The following is a 17,041-nucleotide window of genomic DNA, read 5'->3' as shown; positions in this document are numbered from 1 at the left end:
TTCCTCCCAGGATCGCCATGGAAGAACCTCTGGCACTGTTGTCCAGAGACCTTGTGTAATTCCACCAACAGCACCACCTTCCCAGTCATCCTCACACTCCCAGTCTACTCTACAGCCATCGGTAGTACAGGCATGGGAGAAAAGGCGGGCATTCTCGGCCAACCACCCCCGAGCACAGGCTCTGAATGCAGGCATTGCCAAACTGTTGTCCCTGGAAATGCTCTCGTTCAGGCTGGTGGAGACTGGCAGCTTCCGTGACTTGATGGCATTGGCAGTCCCACAGTACAAGGTGCCCAGCCGCTTTTACTTCAGCAGGCAAGCTGTCCCTGCCCTGCACAGGCATGTTGAGGGAAACATAAAACATGCGCTACTGAACGCCGTCAGTAGCAAGGTCCACCTCACCACCGATGCGTGGACCAGTCAGCATGGACAGGGGCGATACGTTTCCCTCACTGCCCATTGGGTTAATGTTGTTGAGCCAGGTACAGATCGTGCGAGTGGCGCAGGACGTGTCCTGCCCACTCCAAGGATTGCAGGAATCCAGTCTGTACGCATTGACTCCTCCTCTTACACAAGTTCCTCAGAATCAACTCTGCAGGAGCCGTCACAGTCCACCTCCACATGGACCCGTGAACGTTTACCTATGACCGACATGAGCACAGCCGTGGCCAAACGTCAGCAGGCCGTCTTGAAACTAGTTTCATTGGGGAATCGATGCCACACAGCGCAGGAGCTCTGGAATGCCATCAAGCAGGAGAGCGATGTGTGGTTACTGCCAGCGAATCTCCAGCCAGGCATGGTAGTGTGTGACAATGGCCGAAATCTGGTGGCAGCTTTGGCCCTTGGCAACCTCACTCACATTCCATGTCTGGCACATGTGCTCAATTTGGTTGTGCAGAGTTTTCTGAGTGACTATCCGGATCTTGATGCCCTGCTGCACAAGGTCCGCCTAGAGTGTGCTCACTTGCGGCGTTCCAGCTTGGCCAGATCCCGCATTGCTGCTCTGCAGCGCCGATTCCGCCTTCCGGAACACCGCATCATATGTGACCTACCTACCCGGTGGAATTCCACGTTACATATGTTGGAGCGGTTGTGTGAGCAGCAGCAAGCAGTTATGGAGTACCAGCTGCATCAGGCGCAAAGAAGTCGCAGTCAGCGCCGATCAGACTTCACAACCACAGAGTGGGCCACTATGAAGGACGTCTGCCAGGTTTTGCGTCATTTTGATTATTCCACGCGGATGGCAAGTGCAGATGATGCACTAGTCAGCATGACTGTCCCCCTTATCTGCCTGCTTCAGCAAACTTTGCAAGGGTTAAGGGATGATGTTGTGGAAGAGGTGGAGGATGAGGAGTCACCTTTTCCATCAGCTTCTGGAGAGTCAGCGCCACGTGGTTCCTCACAAAGGGGTACGCAGGGGCCAATTTGTGAGGAGGATGAGGAGGAGTCAATGGAGGAGGAAGAGCTCCGTCCAGAGGAGGGAGCGACACAATTGTCCAGTGGTCAGTGTGTACAGCGAGGGTGGGGTGATGACGAGCGGGCAGAGATCATGTCTCAAGCAGGGGACAGCGTTTCTGGGCCAGTTGGCACTCTGCAGCACATGGTGGATTTCATGCTGCAGTGCCTGAGAAACGACCGCCGCATCGACCACATTCTCAACATGCCTGATTATTGGGTGTTCACCCTCCTCGATCCTCGCTACCGGGACAACGTCCAAAACCTCATCCCAGCATTGACCCGGGAGCGTAAATTGCGGGAGTACCACGACACACTGGTGAATTCCATCATCTTCTCCTGTCCAACTGAGAGGAGTGCTGCTAGTGCTTTACAAAGCAGCTCAGTGCGTCGAGGCAGTGGGGGAGGCTCTGCCCAAAGAGGGAGCAGAAGCAGTGCCTCTGCCCAAGGCAAGCCCAGTATGGCACAACTCTGGCACACTTTTATGTGCCCGCCCCAAATGTCTACACCATCACCGGCGGCTCCAGTCAGCAGGAGGCAACGGTTCCGTCAGATGGTGACAGACTACATGGCTTGCCCTCTTACTGTACTCCCAGACGGCTCTTCCCCGTTCAAGTTTTGGGTCTCTAAGCTGGATACATGGCCAGAGCTAAGCCAGTATGCATTGGAGGTGCTGGCTTGCCCTGCGGCTAGTGTCTTATCGGAACGTGTCTTTAGTGCCGCAGGTGGTGTACTAACAGACTGTCGCATGCGACTGTCCTCCGATAACGTTCACCGGCTTACTTTCCTGAAAATGAACCAGGCCTGGATCTCGCAGGAATTTGCCACTCCTCTGCCTGATTAAGTAATTGGGTGTCATCCAGGTCTCCTGCTGTGTTCATCTTTCTACCACCTGAACTGCTATTCCTGGGCTCCAACACCGCCAGTTGCGGCTCAGAAGTGCAGGCTGCACAGTAAAAACATACGACCCAGTGTTATTGGGTTTCAGTAACGTCAGCTGATCCCCAGCTGTGTAGCCGGCAATGTGTCCTGCGACCGCCACGCTGGCACAACAACCTAAATGTAAGGTAACCTGTCCCCCCCCCCCGTCGTTTGTTACTGAAAGAGCCATCTTGTGCAGCAGTAATGCTGCACAAGGAAAAGGTAGCTCTTTTGGTTTAGCTCCTTGCACACGCAGAACTTAACACTTATAAAATGTGTTCACTGATACCGTTATACCGTCCCGGAGCTGGGACTTTCCATCGTAATGTGACGCAGCACAGCCGTCATTCCTACCCCCTTGGTGCCATGCGCTGCCTCCTCAGCGTTGTTTTAAGCTGTCACGGAGCCTGCGCTGTTCTGTTATCCCTTGGGCATGCCCTATTTGCGCTGCCTGTCTTCTGACATAATTTGGTGTCAGGCTGGCTGCGCCTGTGCGGCCGCGCTGCCCGAGATCCCGCCTCGCAGTGTCTTCTGATTGAGTCACACTGCGGGCCTGGGATCCATGGGCATGCGCAGTGCATATCTTCCCCTCGGGCTCTCGCTCATTTCCCTCCGCCTTCTTTAGACTGTGCGCCGTCAGCTGATCCCTAATAGCATGCCACGGCCGTGACACCGCACAGTCTGAAGAAGAGGGAAGGAGGGGAGTGAGAGTCGAGTATATTCACTGTGCATGCCCATGGATCCAAGGCCCGCAGTGGGATTACGTTAGACGAGACTGCGAGGTCGGATCTGGAGCAGCGTGTACGCACAGGCACTGACAGCCTGACACCAAATTATGTCAGAAGACAGGCAGCGCTAATTGGGCATGGCCAAGGGCTAACAGAACAGCGCAGGCTCCGTGACAGCTTAAAACAACGCTGAGGAGGCAGCGCACGGCACCAAGGGGATAGGAATGACAGCTGTGCTGTGTCCCATTACGAAGGAAATTCGCACCTCCGGGACGGTTGAACGGTATAAGGGGACACATTTTTAGTGTTTACTTCAGTGTTTGCAAGGAGCATAATTAAAAGAGCAACCTTTTCCTTTTGCATCCTTAGTGCTGCACAAGATGGCTCTTTCAGCTACAAATGTCTTGGGGGGGTTAAAGGTTCCCTTTCAACTTGCTCCAATCAGGCTTCCGCCTACACTCTGTTCCTCTGCTCCTCCTGCTGACCCTGGGCTCTAACACCGCCAGTTGGTGCCTGGAAGTGCTGTGTGCACAGTTAACAGTCGCTCCTCTGTTATTGGGGTTCAATAACGTCAGCTGATCCCCAGCTGTGTGTGCGGCAATACCTCCAATCTGCTCCTCCTGCTGTCCCTGGGCTCTAACACCGCCAGTTGGTGCCTGGAAGTGCTGTGTGCACAGTGAGCAGTCGCTCCTCTGTTATTGGAGTTCAGTAACATCAGCTGATCCCCAGCTGTGTGTGCGGCAATACCTCCAATCTGCTCCTCCTGCTGTCCCTGGGCTCTAACACCGCCAGTTGGTGCCTGGAAGTGCTGTGTGCACAGTTAACAGTCGCTCCTCTGTTATTGGGGTTCAGTAACGTCAGCTGATCCCCAGCTGTGTGTGCGGCAATACCTCCAATCTGCTCCTCCTGCTGTCCCTGGGCTCTAACACCGCCAGTTGGTGCCTGGAAGTGCTGTGTGCACAGTTAACAGTCGCTCCTCTGTTATTGGGGTTCAGTAACGTCAGCTGATCCCCAGCTGTGTGTGCGGCAATACCTCCAATCTGCTCCTCCTGCTGTCCCTGGGCTCTAACACCGCCAGTTGGTGCCTGGAAGTGCTGTCTGCACTGTCAACAGTCGCTCCTCTGTTATTGGGGTTCAGTAACGTCAGCTGATCCCCAGCTGTGTGTGCGGCAATACCTCCAATCTGCTCCTCCTGCTGTCCCTTGGCTCTAACACCGCCAGTTGGTGCCTGGAAGTGCTGTGTGCACAGTTAACAGTCGCTCCTCTGTTATTGGGGTTCAGTAACGTCAGCTGATCCCCAGCTGTGTGTGCGGCAATACCTCCAATCTGCTCCTCCTGCTGTCCCTGGGCTCTAACACCGCCAGTTGGTGCCTGGAAGTGCTATGTGCACAGTTAACAGTCGCTCCTCTGTTATTGGGGTTCAGTAACGTCAGCTGATCCCCAGCTGTGTGTGCGGCAATACCTCCAATCTGCTCCTCCTGCTGTCCCTGGGCTCTAACACCGCCAGTTGGTGCCTGGAAGTGCTGTGTGCACAGTTAACAGTCGCTCCTCTGTTATTGGGGTTCAGTAACGTCAGCTGATCCCCAGCTGTGTGTGCGGCAATACCTCCAATCTGCTCCTCCTGCTGTCCCTTGGCTCTAACACCGCCAGTTGGTGCCTGGAAGTGCTGTGTGCACAGTTAACAGTCGCTCCTCTGTTATTGGGGTTCAGTAACGTCAGCTGATCCCCAGCTGTGTGTGCGGCAATACCTCCAATCTGCTCCTCCTGCTGTCCCTGGGCTCTAACACCGCCAGTTGGTGCCTGGAAGTGCTGTCTGCACAGTCAACAGTCGCTCCTCTGTTATTGGGGTTCAGTAACGTCAGCTGATCCCCAGCTGTGTATCCGGCAACGTGTCATGCGACCGCCACGCTGGCACAACTAAAATGTAAGGGGACCTGTCCCCCCCCCCTAGGCGTTTGTTACTGAAAGAGCCACCATGTGCAGCACTAATACTGCACAAGGGAAAGGTCGCTCTTGAAATTATGCTCCTTGCAAACGCTGAACTACACACTCATGTAATGTGTCCCCTCACACCGTCCAACCGTCCCGGAGGTGGGACTTTCCTTTGTAATGTGACGCAGCACAGCCGTCATTGCTACCCCCTTGCCACTGTGCGCTGGCTCCTTAGCGTTGTTTGATTCCGTCATGGACCCTGCGCTGTTATGTTATCCCTTGGCCATGCACAGTTTGCGCTGCCCGTCCTCTGACATCATTTGTTGTCGTCCTGGCTGCGCCTGTGCGTCCACGCTGCCCGAAATCCCACCTCGCAGTGTCGTCTAATGTGATCCCACAGTGGGCCTGGTATCCATGGCCATGCGCAGTGCATATACTAGCCTCTCACTCCCCTTCTTCACACTTCTTCAGACTAGGCGGTGTCAGCTGAGCCCTAACAGCATGCCACGGCCGTGACGCCGCACTGTCTGAAGAAGCAGGAAGGAGGTGAGTGAGAGGCGATGATAGGCACTGCGCATGCCCATGGATCCCTGGCCCGCAGTGGGACTACATTAGATGACACTGCAAGGTTGGATCTCGGGCAGCTTGGACGCACAGGCACTGCCAGCCTGACACCTACATGATGTCAGAAGACGGGCACCGCTAACTGTGCATGGCCAAGGGATAACATTACAGCGCGGGCTCCGTGACAGAACCAAACAACGTTGAGGAGGTGGCGCACGGCACCAAGGGGGTTGGAATGACGGCTTTGCTGTGTCACATTACAAAGGAAAGTCCCACTTCCGGGACGGTTTGACAGTGTGAGGGGACACATTATATGAGTGTGCACTTCAGCGTTTGCAAGGAGCATAATTTTCGGAGCCACCATTTTCCATGTGCAGTATTACTGCTGTACAAGATGGCTCTTTCAGCAACAAATGCCTGGGGGGGGGGGTTAAAGGTTCCCTTTCAACTTGCTCCACTGCAGTCTTCGGCCTACACTCTGCTCCTCTTTGATTCCCTGGGTTTCAACACTGTCAGTTGCCACCTGGAAGTGTTGTCTACACAGAAAAAACACTAGGTGAGGTGTCAGTGGGGTTCAGCACCGCCAGCTGTTCCCCTGCTGTGTAGTCGGCAACGTGTCCAGCACAAGCCACGCTGGCACAACAGAACAAAAGCTGCCACCAGTGCAGGCTTCGGCCTACACTCTGCTCCTCTCCTCCTCCTGCTGACCCTGGGCTTAAACACCGCTAGTTTTTGCCCGGAAGTGCTAGCTGCACAGAGAAAAACACCAGCCAATGTGTTAGTGGGGTTCAGCAACGCCAGCTGTTCCCCTGCTGTGTAGCCGGCAACGTGACCTGCAAACGCCACGCAGGCACATGAACTGAAATTAAAGGGAACCTGGCCCCACCCCCCCAGGTGTTTCTATGTATAACAGCCACCTAGTACAGCAGTACTACTGCATTTGTACAAGGTGGCTGATTTTTTTATCCTTGCCCACGAAGAATTAAACACGTAAAATATGTGTCTCATTACAGACCATTACAATGTCCCTGAGGTGTGACTTTCCTTTTTAATGACACGCACCACCCCCCTTGGTAGCGCTGCCCGTCTTCTGACATCATTGGTTGGCTGCCTGTGCCTGTGCATCTGCCCTGCCCGACACAACCCCCCTCGTTTCATATATTTTGGCTGCGAGGGTGTTATTGATGGGCATGTGCAGTGCATATGTTCGCCTGTCTTAACTCATCTCCTTCCGCCTTCTTCAGACTGTGCGGCCTCCTGGCCGTGGTAGGCGATAAGGGATCAGCTGAGGCCGCCCAGTCTGAAGCAGGTGTAAGGACATGTGTGAGCGGCAAACATATTTACTGCACAAGGCCACGAATCCCAGCCACGCAGTGTGATTTTTTGAAAACACACTGCGGGCCTGGGATTCATATCCGTTGCTAACCGCAACGGCCTACATGAAATGAGGTGAGAAGACAGGCAGCGCTCACAGCGCATGGCCAAGGGATCACAATAGCCCAGACTCCTGTACAGCTAATAACAACGCTGAGGAATCTGCGCCCAGCACCCAGGTGTAAATTTTGACACCTGTGCTGCTTTTCTTTAAAAAGACAAGTCATGCCTCCACTACTGTTTGACAGTATAATGGGCTAAATAGTGTACGTGTTTTATTCAGCGTGTGCAAGGAGCAAACTAAATAGAGCAACCTTTTACTTGTGCAGCATTAATGCTGCACAAGGTGTGGCTCTTGTACCTTGCAACACCTGAGGGGGGGTTAAAGGTTACCTTTGAAATTGGTTCAACTAGGCTTCGGCCTACACTCTGCTCCTCTCCTCCTCCTGCTGACCCTGGGCTCTAACACCGCTAGTTTTTGCCCGGAAATGCGAGCTTCACAGAGAAAAACAACAGCCAATGTGTTAGTTGGGTTCAGCACCGCCAGCTGTTCCCCTGCTGTGTAGCCGGCATCGTGTCCAGCACAAGCCACGCTGGCACAACCGACCAAAAGCTGCCACCAGTGCAGGCTTCGGCCTACACTTTGCTCCTCTCCTCCTCCTGCTGACCCTGGGCTCTAACACCGCTAGTTTTTGCCCGGAAATGCGAGCTTCACAGAGAAAAACAACAGCCAATGTGTTAGTGGGGTTCAGCACCGCCAGCTGTTCCCCTGCTGTGTAGCCGGCATCGTGTCCAGCACAAGCCACGCTGGCACAACCGACCAAAAGCTGCCACCAGTGCAGGCTTCGGCCTACACTTTTCTCCTCTCCTCCTCCTGCTGACCCTGGGCTCTAACACTGCCAGTTTTTGCCCGGACATGCGAGCTGCACAGAGAAAAACACCAGTCAATGTGTCAGTGGGGTTCAGCAACGCCAGCTGTTCCCCTGCTGTGTAGCTGGCAATGTGTCCTGCAAACGCCACGCAGGCACATGAACTGAAATTGAAGGAAGCCTGCCCCCCACCCCCAGGTGTTTCTATGTATAACAGCCACCTTGTACAGCAGTACTGCTGCATTTGTACAAGGTGGCTGACTTTTTCTCCTTGCCCACGTTTAATTAAACACGTACTAAATGTGTCTCATTGAGACCATTCCACTGTCCCTGAGGTGTGACTTTCCTTTCTAATGATACGCAGCACCACCCTTGTTAGCGCTGCCCGTCTTTTGACATCATTGGTTAGCTGGCTGCGCCTGTGCGTCTGCCCTGCTCGAAACAACGCCCCTCGGTGTCTTATTTTTTTGGACAGCGAGGGTGTGATTGATGGGCATGTGCAGTGCATATGTTTGCCTGTGTTCACTCATCTCCTTCCGCCATCTTCAGAATGGGTGGCCTCATGACCGCGGCATGCGATAAGGGATCAGATGAGGCCGCCCAGTCTGAAGCAGGTGTAAGGACATGTGTGAGCGGCAAACTATTTACTGCACAAGGCCACGAATCCCAGCCACGCAGTGTGATTTTTAGAAAACACACTGTGGGTCTGGGATTCATGTCCATCGGTAACCGCAACGGCCGACATGAAATGAGGTCAGAAGACAGGAAGCACTCACAGCGCATGGCCAAGGGATAACAAGAGCGCAGACTCCTGTACAGCAAATAACAACACTCAGGAAGCTGCGCCCATGCACCAAGGTGTTATTTTCGACACCTGTGCTGCTTTTCTTTAAAAAGACAAGTCACGCCTCCACTACTGTATGACAGTAGAATGGGCTAAATAGTGTACGTGTTTTATTCAGCGTGTGCAAGGAGCAAAATTAAGAGAGCAACCTTTTACTTGTGCAGCATTAATGTTGCACAAGGTGTGGCTCTTGTACCTTGCAACACCTGAGGGGGGGGGGTTAAAGGTTACCTTTGAAATTGGTTCAACAAGGCTTCGGCCTACACTCTGCTCCTCTCCTCCTCCTGCTGACCCTGGGCTATAACACCGCCAGTTGTAGCCTGGAAGTGCTAGGTGCACAGAGAAAAACACCCGCCAATGTGATAGTGGGGTTCAGCACCGCCAGCTGTTCCCCTGCTGTGTAGCCGGCATCGTGTCCAGCACAAGCCACGCTGGCACAACTGACCAAAAGCTGCCACCAGTGCAGGCTTCGGCCTACACTCTGCTCCTCTCCTCCTCCTGCTGCCCCTGGGCTCAAACACCGCTAGTTTTTGCCCGGAAATGCGAGCTGCACAGGGAAAAAAAACAGCCAATGTGTTAGTGGGGTTCAGCACCGCCAGCTGTTCCCCTGCTGTGTAGCCTGCATCGTGTCCAGCACAAGCCACGCTGGCACAACTGACCAAAAGCTGCCACCAGTGCTGGCTTCGGCCTACACTCTGCTCCTCTCCTCCTCCTGCTGACCCTGGGCTCTAACAACGCTAGTTTTTGCCCGGAATTGCTAGCTGCACAGAGAAAAACACCAGAAAAAGTGTTAGTGGGGTTCAGCACTGCCAGCTGTTCCCCAGCTGTGTAACCGGCAACGTGTCCTGCAAACGCCACGCAGGCACATGAACTGGAATTGAAGTGAGCCTGCCCCCCACCCCCAGGTGTTTCTATGTATAACAGCCACCTTGTACAGCAGTACTGCTGCATTTGAACAAGGTGGCTGACTTTTTCTCCTTGCCCACGTGGAACTCAACACGTACAAAATGTGTCTCATTAGAGACCATTACAATGTCCCTGAGGTGTGACTTTCCTTTTTAATGACACGCAGCACCCCCATTGTTAGCGCTGCCCGTCTTCAGACATCATTGGTTGGCTGGCTATGCCTGTGCGTCCGCCCTGCCCGACACAACGCCCCTCGTTGTCTCATATATTTTGACTGCGAGGGTGTGATTGATGGGCACGAGCAGTGCATATGTTTGCCTGTCGTCACTCATCTCCTTCCGCCTTCTTCAGACTGTGCGGCCTCATGGCCGCGGCATGCGAAAAGGGATCAGCAGAGGCCGCCCAATCAGAAGCAGGTGTAAGGACATGTGTGAGCGGCGAACATATTTACTGCACAAGGCCACGAATCCCAGCACCGCAGTGTGACTTTATGGAAAGGCACTGTGGGTCTGGGATTTATGGCCATCGTTAACCTAGGTGTAAATTTTGACACCTGTGTTGAGTCTTCTTCAAAAGAAAAGTCACGCCTCCACTACTGTTTGACAGTATAATGGGCTAAATAGTGTACGTGTTTTATTCAGCGTGTGCAAGGAGCAAAATGAAGAGAGCAAGCTTTGACTTGTGCAGCATTAATGCTGTTCAAGGTGTTGCTCTTGTACCTTGCAACACCTGAGGGGGGGTTAAAGGTTACCTTTGAAATTGGTTCAACTAGGCTTCGGCCTACACTTTGCTCCTCTCCTCCTCCTGCTGACCCTGGGCTCTAACACCGCTAGTTTTTGCCCTGAAGTGCTAGCTGCACAGAGAAAAACACAAGCCAATGTGTTAGTGGGGTTCAGCACCGCCAACTGTTCCCCTGCTGTGTAGCCGGCATCGTGTCCAGCACAAGCCACGCTGGCACAACCGACCAAAAGCTGCCACCAGTGGAGGCTTCGGCCTACACTCTGCTCATCTCCTCCTCCTGCTGACCCTGGGCTCTAACACCACTAGTTTTTGCCCGGAATTGCTAGCTGCACAGAGAAAAACACCAGCCAATGTGTTAGTGGGGTTCAGCACCGCCAGCTGTTCCCCTGCTGTGTAGCTTGCAACGTGACCTGCAAACGCCACGCAGGCACATGAACTGAAATTGAAGGGAGCTTGCCCCCCACCCCCAGGTGTTTCTATGTATAATAGCCACCTTGTACAGCAGTACTACTGCATTTGTACAAGGTGGCTGACTTTTTCTCCTTGCCCACGTGGAACTCAACACGTACAAAATGTGTCTCATTGAGACCATTCAACTGTCCCTGAGGTGTGACTTTCCTTTCTAATGATACGCAGCACCACCCTTGGTAGCGCTGCCCGTCTTCTGACATCATTGGTTGGCTGCCTGTGCCTGTGCGTCCGCCCTGCCCAACACAACGCCCCTCGTTGTCTCATATATTTTGGCTGCGAGGGTGTTATTGATGGGCATGTGCAGTGCATATGTTCGCCTGTCTTAACTCATCTCCTTCCGCCTTCTTCAGACTGTGCGGCCTCATGGCCTCGGCATGCGATAAGGGATCAGATGAGGCCGCCCAGTCTGAAGCAGGTGTAAGGACATGTGTGAGCGGCAAACATATTAACTGCACAAGGGCATGAATCCCAGCCACGCAGTGTGATTTTTTCCAAACACACTGTGGGTCTGGGATTCATGTCCACCGCTAACCGCATCGGCCAACATGAAATGAGGTCAGAAGACAGGAAGCGCTCACAGCGCATGGCCAAGGGATAACAAGAGCGCAGACTCCTGTACAGCAAATAACAACGCTCAGGAAGCTGCGCCCATGCACCAAGGTGTTATTTTCGACACCTGTGCTGCTTTTCTTTAAAAAGACAAGTCATGCCTCCACTACTGTTTGACAGTAGAATGGGCTAAATAGTGTACGTGTTTTATTCAGCGTGTGCAAGGAGCAAAATTAATAGTGTAACCTTTTACTTGTGCAGCATTAATGCTGCACGAGGTGTGGCTCTTGTACCTTGCAACACCTGAGGGGGGTTAAAGGTTACCTTTGAAATTGGTTCAACTAGGCTTCGGCCTACACTTTGCTCCTCTCCTCCTCCTGCTGACCCTGGGCTCTAACACCGCCAGTTTTTGCCCGGACGTGCTAGCTGCACAGAGAAAAACACCAGCCAATGTGTTAATGGGGTTCAGCACCGTCAGCTGTTCCCCAGCTGTGTAGCCAGCAACGTGCCCTGCAAACGCCATGCAGGCACATGAACTGAAATTGAAGGAAGCCTGCCACCCACCCCCAGGTGTTTCTATGTATAACAGCCACCTTGTTCAGCAGTACTTCTGCATTTGTACAAGGTGGCTGACTTTTTCTCCTTGCCCACGTGGAACTCAACACGTATAAAATGTGTCTCATTGAGACCATTCCACTGTCCCTGAGGTGTGACTTTCCTTTCTAATGATACGCAGCACCCCCCTTGGTAGCGCTTCCCGTCTTTTGACATCATGGTTAGCTGGCTGCGCCTGTGCATCCGCCCTGCGTGAAACAACGCCCCTCGTTGTCTTATTTATTTTGTCAGCGAGGGTGTGGTTTATGGGCACGAGCAGTGCATATGTTCGCCTGTCGTCACTCATCTCCTTCCGCCTTCTTCAGACTGTGCGGCCTCATGGCCGCGGCATGCGAAAAGGGATCAGCAGAGGCCGCCCAGTCTGAAGCAGGTGTAAGGACGTGTGTGAGCGTCGAAAATATTTACTGCTCAAGGCCACGAATCCCAGCACCGCAGTGTGACTTTATGAAAAGGCACTGTGGGTCTGGGATTTATGGCCATCGTTAACCGCAGCGGCCAACATGAAATGAAGTCATAAGACGGGCAGCGCTAACCGGGCATTGCCAAGGGATAACACAAGAGCGCAGACTCCTGTACAGCAAAAAACAACGCTCAGGAAGCTGCGCCAAGCACAAAGGCGTTATTTGGGACACCTATGCTGCGTCTCCTTAAAAATACAAGTCACGCCTCAACTACAGTTTGACTGTAGAATGGGCTAAATTGTGTACGTGTTGCATTCAGCGTGTGCAAGTAGAAAAATTAATAGAGCAACCTTTTACTTGTGTGTTGTGAGTTCGGTTTTTGGGCTCCCTCTGGTGGTTACTGATGGTACTGGGTGACTTGTGTTCTCTGCTGTCTCTGGTGTCCACCTGTTCCATCAGGTTATGGGAGTTTCCTATTTAACCTGGCTTTTTTGTCATTTCCTCGCTGGCTATCAATGTAATCAGCGTGTCTTTTTACCTCTGCTCCATGCGTCTGTTATCTTCAGGACAAGCTAAGTTTTGATTTTCCTGTTCCACGTTTTGCTTTATTTTTGTCTTAGTCCAGCTTGCAGATATGTGATTCCTTGCTGTTGGTTGCTCTAGTGGGCTGAAATTACTCCTCATGTTCCATGAGTTGGCACATGAGTTCAAGTAATTTCAGGATGGTTTTTTGAAGGGTTTTTCGCTGACCGCGCAGTTCACTTTTGTATCCTCTGCTATCTAGCTTTAGCGGGCCTCATTTTTGCTGATTCTATTTTCATAACTACGTATGTGCTTTCCTCTCATTTCACCGTTATTACATGTGGGGGGCTGCTATTTCTGTGGGGTGTTTCTCTGGAGGCAAGTGAGGTCTGTGTTTCTTCTAATAGGGGAAGTTAATCCTTCGGCTGTCGCGAGACGTCTAGGAATCATCTAGGCACGTTCCCCGGCTACTGCTAGTTGTGTGTTTAGGTTCAGGATCGCGGTCAGCTCAGGTTCCATCACCCTAGAGCTTGTTAGGTTTTTGTGCTTGTACTTTTGTGATCCCCTGCCATTGGGATCATGACAGTATAGCCGGCCAGAAAAAATTGGTCATCGTTTTGGCTGAAGTAGGAGGAAAAGTAGTCTGAGGAAGTTTTTTTTTTTTTTTTTTTACCTCCTCAGTGTTTGCTGCCTAGCCTTAATTGCAGCTTGGCTGCTTCTTTCCTCCTCTTAATCCTTGAATGGCTCTGACCTCAGCTGTTTATCATGGACGTCCAGAGTTTGGCTTCCAGCCTGAATAATCTTGCTGCTAAGGTTCAAAATATACAAGATTTTGTTGTACATACGCCTATGTCTGAACCTAGAATTCCTATCCCAGAGTTTTTTTCTGGAGATAGATCTAGTTTTTTGAATTTTAGGAACAATTGCAAGTTGTTTCTTTCCTTGAAATCTCGCTCCTCTGGAGACCCTGCTCAGCAGGTCAAGATTGTTATATCTTTCCTGCGGGGTGACCCTCAGAATTGGGCATTTGCATTGGCACCAGGGGATCCTGCGTTGCTCAATGTGGATGCGTTTTTTCTGGCATTGGGTTTGCTCTATGAGGAACCTAACCTAGAGATTCAGGCTGAAAAAGCTTTATTGGCTCTCTCTCAGGGGCAAGATGAAGCAGAAATATATTGTCAGAAATTTCGGAAATGGTCGCTGCTTACTCAGTGGAATGAGTGCGCTCTGGCTGCAAAATTCAGAGATGGCCTTTCTGAGGCCATTAAAGATGTTATGGTGGGGTTCCCGGCGCCTACAGGTCTGAATGAGTCCATGACTATGGCTATTCAGATTGATCGGCGTTTACGGGAGCGCAAACCTGTGCACCATTTGGCGGTGTCTTCTGAACAGGCACCTGAGATAATGCAATGTGATAGAATTCAGTCCAGAAGTGAACGGCAAAATTATAGGCGGAAAAATGGATTGTGTTTTTATTGTGGTGATTCAGCTCATGTTATATCAGCATGCTCTAAACGCACAAAAAAGCTTGATAAGTCTGTTGCCATTGGTACTTTACAGTCTAAGTTCATTCTGTCTGTGACTCTGATTTGTTCATTATCATCCATTTCCGTCGATGCCTATGTGGATTCAGGCGCTGCCCTGAGTCTTATGGATTGGTCATTTGCCAATCGCTGTGGGTTTAGTCTGGAACCTCTAGAAGTTCCTATTCCTTTGAAAGGAATTGATTCTACACCTTTGGCTATGAATAAACCTCAGTACTGGACACAAGTGACCATGCGTATGACTCCCGTTCATCAGGAGGTGATTCGCTTCCTGGTACTGTATAATTTACATGATGTCTTAGTGCTTGGTCTGCCATGGTTACAAACTCATAACCCAGTCCTGGACTGGAAAACAATGTCTGTGTTAAGCTGGGGATGTCAGGGGGTTCATGATGATGCATCTCCGATTTCTATCGCTTCATCTACTCCTTCTGAGGTTCCGGTATTTTTGTCTGATTATCGGGAGGTTTTTGAGGAGCCTAAGCTCAGTTCGCTTCTTCCTCACAGGGATTGCGATTGTGCTATAGATTTGATTCCTGGCAGTAAATTCCCTAAAGGTCGTTTGTTCAATCTGTCAGTGCCAGAGCATACTGCTATGCGGAATTATGTTAAGGAGTCCTTGGAAAAGGGACATATCCGTCCATCTTCGTCCCCTTTGGGAGCAGGTTTTTTTTTCGTGGCCAAAAAAGATGGTTCCTTGAGGCCTTGCATAGATTATCGTCTTTTGAATAAGATTACAGTCAAATATCAGTATCCTTTGCCATTGTTGACTGATTTGTTTGCTCGCATTAAGGGGGCTAAATGGTTCACTAAGATTGATCTTCGGGGTGCGTATAATCTTGTGCGGATAAGGCAGGGTGATGAGTGGAAAACCGCATGTAATACGCCTGAGGGCCATTTCGAGTATTTGGTGATGCCTTTTGGACTTTCTAATGCTCCTTCTGTCTTCCAGTCTTTTATGCACGATATTTTCCGTGAATATCTGGATAAATTTATTATCGTGTATTTGGATGATGTTTTGTTTTTTTCTGATGACTGGGAGTCTCATGTTCAGCAGGTCAGGAAGGTGTTTCAGGTCCTGCGGGCCAATTCTTTGTTTGTAAAGGGTTCTAAATGTCTCTTTGGAGTCCAGAAGATTTCTTTTTTGGGGTATATTTTTTCCCCTTCTACTATTGAGATGGATCCCGTCAAGGTTCAGGCTATTTGTGACTGGAGGCAGCCTACATCTCTTAAGAGTCTACAGAAGTTCTTGGGCTTTGCTAATTTTTATCGTCGCTTCATAACTAATTTTTCTAGTGTTGTTAAGCCTTTGACGGATTTGACTAAGAAGGGTGCTGATGTTACTGATTGGTCTCCTGCGGCTGTGGAGGCCTTTCAGGAACTTAAGCGCCGGTTTTCTTCTGCTCCTGTGTTGCGTCAGCCAGATACGTCGCTTCCTTTTCAGGTTGAGGTTGATGCTTCCGAGATCGATGTGCGTTCTTTTCTAGAAAATTTTCACCCGCTGAACGGAATTATGATGTTGGTAATTGGGAGCTTTTGGCCATGAAGTGGGCATTTGAGGAGTGGCGTCATTGGCTTGAGGGTGCTAGACATCGTGTGGTGGTCTTGACTGATCACAAAAATCTGATGTACCTTGAGTCTGCCAAGCGTCTGAATCCTAGACAGGCTCGATGGTCACTGTTTTTCTCCCGTTTCAATTTTGTGGTTTCATACCTGCCAGGTTCAAAGAATGTGAAGGCGGATGCTCTTTCTAGGAGTTTTGTGCCTGACTCCCCTGGAAATTCTGAGCCCACTGGTATCCTTAGGGATGGGGTGATTTTGTCGGCTGTCTCCCCAGACTTGCGACGTGCTTTGCAGGAGTTTCAGGCGGAGAAACCTGATCGTTGTCCGCCGGAAAGACTGTTTGTTCCGGATAATTGGACCAGTAGAGTCATCTCTGAGGTCCATTCTTCTGTGTTGGCAGGTCATCCTGGAATATTTGGTACTAGAGACTTGGTGGCCAGGTCTTTTTGGTGGCCTTCCTTGTCGAGGGATGTGCGTTCTTTCGTGCAGTCTTGTGGAGTTTGCGCTCGGGCTAAGCCTTGCTGTTCTCGGGCCAGTGGATTGTTGTCACCTTTGCCTATCCCGAAGAGGCCTTTGACGCACATTTCCATGGACTTTATTTCGGATCTCCCTGTCTCTCAAAAAATGTCCGTCATATGGGTTGTGTGTGACCGCTTTTCTAAGATGGTTCATCTGGTACCCTTGCCTAAGTTACCTTCCTCCTCTGAGTTGGTCCCTCTGTTTTTTCAAAACGTGGTCCGTTTGCATAGCATTCCGGAGAACATCGTTTCTGACAGGGGATCCCAGTTTGTGTCTAGATTTTGGCGGACGTTCTGTGCTAAGATGGGCATTGATTTATACTTTTCGTCTGCATTCCATCCCCAGACGAATGGCCAGACGGAACGAACTAATCAGACTTTAGAAACTTATTTAAGGTGTTTTGTTTCTGCTGATCAAGATGACTGGGTTTCCTTTTTGCCGCTTGCCGAGTTTGCCCTTAATAATCGGGCTAGTTCTGCTACCTTGGTTTCTCCTTTCTTTTGTAATTCGGGGTTTCATCCTC

The sequence above is a fragment of the Ranitomeya imitator genome, chromosome 1, assembly GCF_032444005.1.
Source record: "Ranitomeya imitator isolate aRanImi1 chromosome 1, aRanImi1.pri, whole genome shotgun sequence".
Classification (NCBI taxonomy): domain Eukaryota; kingdom Metazoa; phylum Chordata; class Amphibia; order Anura; family Dendrobatidae; genus Ranitomeya; species Ranitomeya imitator.
Note: the sequence above shows the minus strand (reverse complement) of the source record.